This window comes from Helianthus annuus, chromosome 16, assembly GCF_002127325.2.
Source record: "Helianthus annuus cultivar XRQ/B chromosome 16, HanXRQr2.0-SUNRISE, whole genome shotgun sequence".
In the NCBI taxonomy this organism is placed as follows: domain Eukaryota; kingdom Viridiplantae; phylum Streptophyta; class Magnoliopsida; order Asterales; family Asteraceae; genus Helianthus; species Helianthus annuus.
In genome coordinates, this window is record NC_035448.2 from 24813594 (window position 1) to 24823333 (window position 9740).

The following is a 9740-nucleotide window of genomic DNA, read 5'->3' on the forward strand; positions in this document are numbered from 1 at the left end:
CCAATTGTTAGTATTACCAGAAAAGTATGGTAACATCCTTTTGGTTACTAATTGTCTACGTATCTCATACCACATAGTGCAACTTGAAATAATGTAATCTCGTTATTTCCACTAGTTTAGTTAACTTAGCGATATCCACCGCTTTCATATACTATCGAATTCTTTATGAATCCGTTACTTTGACCCGTTTAAAGGTCTTTAGTGAAATCTTTCACTTTTAGCAGCAAATTCTTTTGTTTTCAAATTTATTTATTTGGTTCAGTTATACCGAATCCACCGCTTATAAGCAAACCAAATTTATTTAAATGACCTTAATCGGTCTCACTAACTAGACTTATTAGTCCAGTTACTTTTTACCGCTCGCTTGGTTATAATGTGATTCTACTTCACATTGCATTTCTTGACTGTGATCGTGTCATATCATGTTTAATTTGTATCAACCTTTCATTTTCGAAAATATCACTTTTCGAATATATATCGTCTTGCGCCTATCAGTGTCAAGACTTGTATCTTTCATGCTTACTATTTAAATTCCTATCAGAATTTATATTTGTAAAAACATTATTTCTTACTAAAACCGAAGTTTTAGTTTAGGATCTTCTGTTTAACTTTTGTCAATTATCCATACCAGGATATTGACAGTCCATAATTTATTCTTTTACAGTCTTAGTTTTATGCGGGGATTCTCAACTAATTCCTTCGCTTTGTCTGATTAACCCGTAGGTTTTATCACTTACTCTCGTGGGCTATTTCATTAGACTTTTGCCTCTTTAAGGTGAGGTCCTTATAATCTATTTCTTTCTAGTCATGACCCGTGGGTCGTTTTAGTCTCGTAGACCATTCCATTGTTTATAGCCCTTAAGGTTCGGTTGATCCCGTAGATCATTTCTTACTCATGCCATTCTTAAAATACGTGTTTGGTGTCAAGGCATCCTGTTTTTTTTAAATCACTTATTTTCGCCTTAGTATTTTCTTTGACCTTAACCGCAGTCTAAGGCTACATTCGTTTTCTTTCGGACAAAATTTCTGACTTCATGACTTCTCACATCATTTATGCGTCGGTTTATCTTTTGCTCACCATTATCCAGTTTACATACATCCGTATTTGATTATGTCCCATTACCGGGCTCATTATTCTTTTGCTTTTAACGCTACCATTATCCCGCTTGCGTTTACTCATGCCGCCCGACATGATATTATATTCGACCCGTTCAACTTTAAAATAATTGAACATAATTTATTCAAAATTTCTATTTACATTATCTTGTTGTCTTTTAGTTATCACTCAAAACCCGAGTCTTTTAACTTTCTATCCGAGTTCCCGTTTCTCGGTCTACGCATGTGTTTAATCCTTACCCGTCAACCGGGTGTTTTACCGAAGTCGTTATTATTGCAACCCTTCCGGTATGCATTAAGACTTCGCTTCACTTTTATATTCCGACTTTGTCTTCAAGTTTGCGTTTTACTAAAATGGCCCGTTACGAGACATATTTGCATTCTCCGGGTTCGAGTGCAAGTACACCCCCCTCCCATTGCATATCTTAATCATTTTACATGTTTGGATTCTCCGGGTTCGAGTGTAAGTACACTCCCTCCCAATGCATATCTTAATCATTTTACATGTTTGGATTCTCCGGGTTCGAGTGTAAGTACACTCCCTCCCAATGCATATCTTAATCATTTTACATGTTTGGATTCTCCGGGTTCGAGTGCAAGTACACTCCCTCCCAATGTATATCTTAATCATTTTACGTGTTTGGATTCTCCGGGTTCGAGTGCAAGTACACTCCCTCCCGTTGCATATCTTAATCATTTTACATGTTTGGATTCTCTGGGTTCGAGTGCAAGTACACTCCCTCCCATTGCATATCTTAATCATTTTACATGTTTGGATTCTCCGGGTTCGAGTGCAAGTACACTCCCTCCCATTGCATATCTTAATCATTTTACATGTTTGGATCCTCCGGGTTCGAGTGTAAGTACACTCCCTCCCATTGCATATCTTAATCATTTTACATGTTTGGATTCTCCGGGTTCGAGTGCAAGTACACTCCCTCCCAATGCATATCTTTATCATTTTACATGTTTGGATTCTCCGGGTTCGAGTGTAAGTACACTCCCTCCCATTGCATATCTTAATCATTTTACATTAATCTCTGTCCCTTCACTCGGGCTCATTATCCTAATGTAATACGCTTCCGTCATCGGCTGTGCGTTTTCATTATTATCAAATATTTTGCTCGTTTGATTCATTTGGGTACTTTTTAATTTGTCCCATTTACCCCGTCCTTACTACATCGGATGTAAGTATGTCCATCATAAAAAGTTCATGGTACCACGTGTTCACTACTTACTTGGCCAGAGTAAGCGATCAACTCCTGGTATACATAACCTTTTTATAATTTTCACATTACACCCCATGTAAGTAATGCCTCTATTTGTTTCTCTTGGAAACAATATCCCGGATAGGTTTTCTATTCAGGTTTTTCCAAGTTTCGAATCTACGTATGCAACTTTCAATCTCTACTTATTTGTTGCATATTACTATTCATGCAATAAGTTAAAACGTGCACCTGATAATGCTTGCTCTAACAGGCTCTCCTTTCCATTAACTTATTCGCGATTGTTGCGCGATTTAGGTCCTTGGTGAGCATGCTCTATTTGTCGTACTTTGGACCGTTCCTCTGTCAAATCCACGATTTGTTAAACTCTCGCTATCTTCATATGCGAGTGTCCTTCAACTAAAACATTTACAATAGTTAGTAATTTAGACATTAATGGATGCCCGTATTATAATACAAGGCTTTTCTACTATATGCATCAACGCGTGTAATTTCGTTGACTATATCTATTCTATATCGATTTTATTGGTGTAACGTGTATTACACGATAATCATATGTGTTGTTCTCAACACTTTAATCATACTAAACCATTGATATACATGTACTTACCGGATTTGCAATCAAGCCTCGAACCGAACACTTTATTCTTTTAACCTTGAGCTCTGATTACCAACTTGTAACATCCAAAATAATTTTTAAACATTTACATAACATTAAAGTAAGCATTTTATATGAAAAATGCCACTTAACAAAACTTTTACATCATAAGTATTTGAACATGTTTACAACATCCAAAACATCGTTAAAAGTGTTTACATAATCCAGTTTTATTAAAACAAAACAAGATCGAATGCGGAAGCTTCATTGAGAGATGTGTTTGGTTCTGACTCGTGGCTTGATCTTCATCCGGAAGCATATAACATTCTCCTAGAATCAAAACCAACATAAAAGTTAGTTTTGATAGTTTATTTACAAGTTAATACAAGTCCCATGAGCCAAACAATTAAAATAACAATGATTTGCAGGTTTTACACCCGTCGCGTGCCGTAATCGAAACTATGCTCAAAACCGGATTCGATTAACTATGATATGCAAAATTCAGCAAAAGTGACTGGGCTCTACCGTAAGTTACGGTAGCCACTGGGTAAAACTGGTCTGCCGTAAGGCAGTAGAAAACTGCCGTAACAATTTATTCACTACCGTAAGTTACGATGGCTACCGTAACTTACGATAGCTTTCAAACTTAACATCTGAATACACAAATTAATAGGCTTCGACCCTTGGCTTTAAAATTCATTTTTAAAGACTTTTGACATGTTCAAGTTTTTAAACCACAAACTTGTTTCTAATTAACCATTAAGCATACATCAACATGTTTATCTCAAAATCTTTAATTCGAGTTTGTAACTTTTATGAATTACGCGGCTAGTACCCAATCTATGCGCATAATTCTTTTGACCTATTTCGAAGATTTAAACCTTTTAAGTTTAAATCTTTCCCCTTGGTTATGGACAATCTACTGTATACTTATCTATAACTCACAATATGCGTACCAGGTTCGGATCAACATATTGACCCCTTTTAATACCTTGTCTCAATAATCGTTAATTCATAGCATCGCTAATTCATAAGCCGATTTATCCTGTGTGCATAAAACTCCACAAACACTTATTAGTCGTTAATTGTCAAATGGTATCAACATTACCATTTGACCCGTTTGGTCTAAACGACCAAACATTTTGCGCTTATATTTGACTAGATCACCATTTTACCCTTTTTATTCGTTTAAGCTTACTTAGAAAGTAGCCATTCAAAAACTCATTTTTTTATTTATGTCATCCCATGACCAAATTACCGTTTCACCCATTTTTACCATTAAACATGGTTTTTTGTCTTTTGATACGTTCCGACCCGTATCTTTTCATGTCAAAATCATATTTTGAATATAACCTTGTCGTATTTATAATCTATAAATAAATACATATCTTACGATAAAGGTGTAAGCTTTACTTACATCGCGTCCGCGCAAACATTCTTCGCAATCATCATCCATTTGACCCGTTTCTTTCCAAGCTCCTTCCTAGCTTGTTTAGTGTCAAACTATATCATAACATCCATAAGATGGTTAGATTGGTCATTCTATACAATGGCCATCACCCTATGGTCTTTTTACACGCTTATCAATCTAATCATGCCATATATTCAACAACTAGTTTTATGCCATAATTCTTTTCATTCACTAACCGTTTGACCTGTTAGTGAAGTTACTTATACAAACTAGTTAGTAAGTGATTTTAAACACTTTAAGCATGTCACATAAAGTGTTATTTGTTCCCAACAATCAATACTTCATGCCTAAAGCAAGTATGTACAATCTCATGTCTTTTTCTTGGTTAATAAGAACATTATTAATGTGCAGCGATTTTGTATTCAGCTGCTGTAATTGACCATTTTGACTCATTTAAAAGCTGAATTAGATCAACATGTTCAAAGATGGATCGTAGAACTCTCAAATACCTTTCTAGGCATATATGGTACGTCTTCTAACGATGTTTCTATAATTTTATCTAATTTTTACAAAATCAGGACAGCAGCTTATTTTTAGCCCAAACAGCATGCTGTCTTTTCGAAATAGCCACTGAATTCGACGTTTTTGACCCATTTAACATCTGAACCAAGTCATCGTATTAACTAACGAAATGCAGATTACTTAGAGACCTTTTTAGGCATATAAAGTACACACCCATACGATTTTTCTGTGATTTATTGTGAATTTTCAAAATTCAGGTCTGCACCATATTATTTAAGCATTTCATCGAACACTTGGTGGGTTTCGCATTCAAGATTAGTCTCTAAGCTATCTCTTGAACACCTTACCCCAATTTTACCAACATATCATTACAAACACATATATGTCACTAAGTTTTAGTATCAAAATCAAGCACCTATGTCTAGTCTACATGATCGACATCAAGAACTTGAATTATTACACCAACTTTCTCAAACTAACATTCAAATTCTTGTGTTCATCACATTGTTATAAAAACCCACTTAACACATATATGGGTGATTATCAATTTCATAATTTTTCATCATTAATTCATCAAATCCTCACTAGGGTTTGTTCCTAGTCATGGATTTATCCTAATTTCACTCTTACATCAAACATGCAAGCAATAATTTCGTTTATGATAATTCACCATGAATTCAAAACATCACCAAAAGATGGAATTCAACATACCTTGTGATCCTCTAGCCCGAGTGATCACTAATCCTAGCTTGGTTTTCGATTTAGACTTGATTTGCCCTCTTGATTTGGTTGATTTTGTGTATTTCAGGGTTCATTAGGGAAACCCCTTTTTCTCCTGTTAGAACTCACGACCAGAACACACACTTGGGTGTGTGTTTTGATGTTTTATTTTTATTAAATAAAAGCTCTTTCACTTTAGCCAACTTTAGCCCCTTAACTAACAAAGTGTTGTAAAAGTGTTATTAACCAAGTTTCTTTGACATCTTATAACACTTAACTAACTAGGTTGTTATTCCTAGTTACTTAGTGGGTTCGGGAAGTTATACCCTGATTTATTTTAAGTCCCGTTAACTCGGGCCTTCTATATACTTTGTTTTCTCAAAGTATTTATTCTCCTTTTTAATTAACATAAAGTTTATTTATTTCGATCTCACTATTTACCGGGTTAATTTTTACCACTAACGGTACTCTTACCCGTCTTTACTATTAACGTGGTTTGATTACCAAACCCGTTTTCAGGGTGTTACACTTTGGGGTTGTTCCATCCATTAAGGAGCCGCCCGATCCAGATAAGTTCCTTAAAAATAGGCAAACTCCATAAGACAGCTTCCAGACACGGGGCCGTGCCCAGGTCAACAAGCCCTCGTGTCCACCAAAAGATTATCTTCTGATTTCGTCAGAATATGGACAAAAATGTGTCAGGATTCTGTCTGCACACGGGGCCGTGTCCAGCCGACATGGGGCCGTGTCCAGCGTGCTGTCGTTTTCTATAAATGCAGCAAGATTCCTGCTCATTTGGACCACTTCAAAAGACAGAGATTCCTGGGATCTTCACTCATACTATCCTAGGTATGTTCTAAAAGAAGGTTCTCAAAAACCATCTTGTCTTTTCCACTTTTGTTCGTTGCCTTCTCCTTCAATTTCCAACCACTACCACCATTAAAGCTTGGAAGTTTCTTAATTCCAACCTTTATTGTGATGTTTGTAAGGTCATTATTCAAGGAATCTTGCTTGAAATAAGTTATACCACTCTGTTTTGAATTATTTATGCTTAAAATTTACCTACAAACAAAGAAAATAATTTGAAACTACAAGATTCCTTGCTTTAAAAAACCTGCAAACAACTGGACACGGGGCCGTGTTCATTGAACACGGGGCCGTGTCCGAGGTACTGTTTCATAAAAATTGAGTTCTTTTTCGGTCTGTTTTCCCAGAATGGCGAGCAGAACAAGTGGAGCGTCTTCATCGCACTCAAGGAGCAACGGACAGGGGAGGAGGTCATCAACGGCGGAAGACTCTCTTGTAAACTATGTTTACGCCTTAAGAAAGGCTATTGATGAAATGACGGGAGTGGATGAAGCATTGGTCGACCGTATCAATCATCTAACGGTATGACTGGAAGGGTGTCTCCGGGAGGTCAACCTCTTGCACCAGAGGTTGAACATTCTCGCATCTCCTCCTTTGGTGCCTATAATAGCCCAAAGGGCATGGAAGGTGGTGCCTGAAGTCATCATACCAGCCGAGTGGTACGCCATGCACCCGGGCCCTCCTCGAGACATATTACAAGGAGTCCCGGATGGTGTTTCCCCTCCCCCGCAAGATGTTGAGGAAAACAAAGCCGCCTTCTTCCTCCCAATAGAGATAGAAGAATGGCTTTAACAGCATCTAGGAAGATAACCCTCGGCCAAGAGTCCTACTACACTCCTCAATACCGGAAAACTAATTCCGGGATTTCGGTTCTTAATGAGAAAGTAGGACTCCTTATGATAATTTTATGTATCACTTGACCTATCTAGTTTAGGACTTTTAATTTTTTATTTCTCTTCTTTGTTTTTAATTTTCTAGGAACGGTATGTATCTCTCTATGATTTTAATGAAATGATGGTTTTAATGTTTGGATGGTGTTGTAATGAATAAAACACACTCGGGATGGTCAAGGATAACAAGGGAAACGAGAAACATCACCCCATGCACGAAAACAGGGCCATCCGACAAAAATTTCTTCATTACAGCAAGTTCAACATGGCTCGTGTCCGCCCAACACGACCCCGTGCTGCACAATCTGCAGAAAACGCCCAGTTTAGGTAACTGGACACGGGCCGTGTTCACTGAACACGCCCCCGTGTCCAGGCTTCTATTCCTCTTTACTAAATTTTGTCACTGGCATCTGAACACGGGGCCATGCCCGGTCACCACGGGGCCGTGCCCAGAGTGCCATTAACTTAAAATTTTGCTTTTTAACACCTTTTTACACATTCAATCAACCTAAAAACTTATTTTTGGGACACATTGAGGACAATGTGTAATTTAAGTGTGGGGGGATGCTAAAACTTTGAATCTTGCAAGTCCTAATTAACAAGTCTTACATAAAACTCTATTGGAACCGCTAATCACCCCAAATTTTTTTTAAAAAAAATTTCATTTTTTATATAAAAAATTTTCATTTTTTTACTTGTCTAAGTTTAAGTTGGGAATTTCAAGTTAAAAAAAAAGTTATATTTTTACAAGTTTACAACCGATAGCGTCGTGATAAAAAAGGAACCAACATAAGAAAATTATGAAGCGGCATGACAAGCTTAGTTAAAATTTGATTATATATACTTGATCACATAAAAACCCATTCCCACAAAAGTGAGTTTTGAGCCTTTATTGAGCATAAAAATATATATCTTTACACTAAATGCTCATTTTTCGTTTCTTGTGTGAATAGCCGCTTGGTTCGTACGACTCTAGAACTTGCCACGACAATGCATTCCCGGTCCTTACCAACTTAAACCCGAGTAAGTAAATGATGGAGGCATTAGGACTAACCCTTTTTCTTTCTACACCATTATTTTTCATTTTTTTTACCACCAACCCAAAATCCCCCTAGTTAACCCCTTTGAGCCTAAACCTTTTCATTTCTTAAAACAATCACCCTTTTTACCCACCTAAACATTTTTATTTTAACCCTTTCTTTTAGTAACAAAGCTTGGTTTTTCCTATGACTTAATATATATATATTGATGATGAAACCAAATAAACAAACAAGTTCATCAAAAATTACTTTGTTTGAAAGAAATGGTTCATCAAAATAAAATAAAATTGTGAAAAATAAAAAGACTTTCAAAAACCGACGCTTTTTACGCTTTTCGCCCTTTTACTAACCACTAACCCAACCACCCACCTTTAGCCCAAGCCTAACCCTTCACCCCAAAATTCCTCTTGATATTTACAAAGGTATATAGTTAAAAAGGAGGAGGATTGATTGCTTAGCAAGCTTATGGTAGGAGTAAGTTCCATGCCGCTCCCGAATGATTCACTAAAAATACACATTCGGCCGAGTGTTGAGTGATCCCCCGTGAGGTGTGTGAACTTGTATATAAATGAAATTTTAAAAAGGTATGTTATGCCCTAATAAGTAATTTATCCTATGAAACGTTTTTAATAAATCATGACGAATAGGATTGTAAATAAATAAAAATAAAACCTAAATAAAGAACCTTGGAAATCCCGACACTCTATGACAAGCCCAAAAGCCTTCTCTTCTACCCATTCCATTTGGGAGTGAAAAAGCCACATTATAAAGAGTTTTGCTTGAGGACAAGCAAAGATTCAAGTGTGGGGGTATTTGATGTGCACAAAATGCAACATATAAATTACATCAATCGTGGCATAAAAATAACCCTTTTTTAGTACCAATGTTCGAAAAAGTGTGTTTTTGTCTTCCTTTTGTATCTTCAGGATTAAATGAGCTCAAATTAACAAAAGAAGCAAAAAGACAGCTAAATCTAACATAAATACAAGAAAAGGAACAAAACGTGGCATGCCCGACCTCCCGACATCATTTTCCCAAAGCAAAACAAGAAGACAGAAGACTAAACACGCCCCATGCTCAGTGAGCACGGGGGCGTGCCCAAGTGTCAGCAGAAAAGACAAAATGGTAGAAGCTTCTATTGCCCACCACGGGGCCGTGCTCAGCGGACACGGGGGCGTGGTCAACTGTTGCAGATGCATTAAATGAAATTGCGAATTGCAACTAATGAAGAGAGAGAGAGTCGGATGGACACGGGGCCGTGCCTAGTGGACACGGGGCCATGCCCGAGCTTCTGTTCAGCCTATAAATAGGAGTGCTTGGAGCTCTTGCAACTCATCCCTTGGCACACCA

The 9740-nt window shown here is 37.1% G+C and overlaps 1 long non-coding RNA gene across 2 annotated transcripts; it reads right to left on the reverse strand.

Annotated features, from left to right (window-relative positions):
• Window positions 1-3032: 3032 nt before the first annotated feature.
• On the reverse strand, window positions 3033-5743 carry LOC110916664. Of its 2 annotated transcripts, none has more exons than XR_002579907.2 (4): window positions 5585-5743; window positions 4358-4443; window positions 3932-3985; window positions 3033-3270 (listed from the first exon to the last, which is right to left on the reverse strand). It is a non-coding gene; the product is annotated as an uncharacterized LOC110916664 (long non-coding RNA). The 2 variants fall into 2 exon arrangements; XR_004884999.1 differs by having other exon boundaries at window positions 3897-3985.
• Window positions 5744-9740: the final 3997 nt, after the last annotated feature.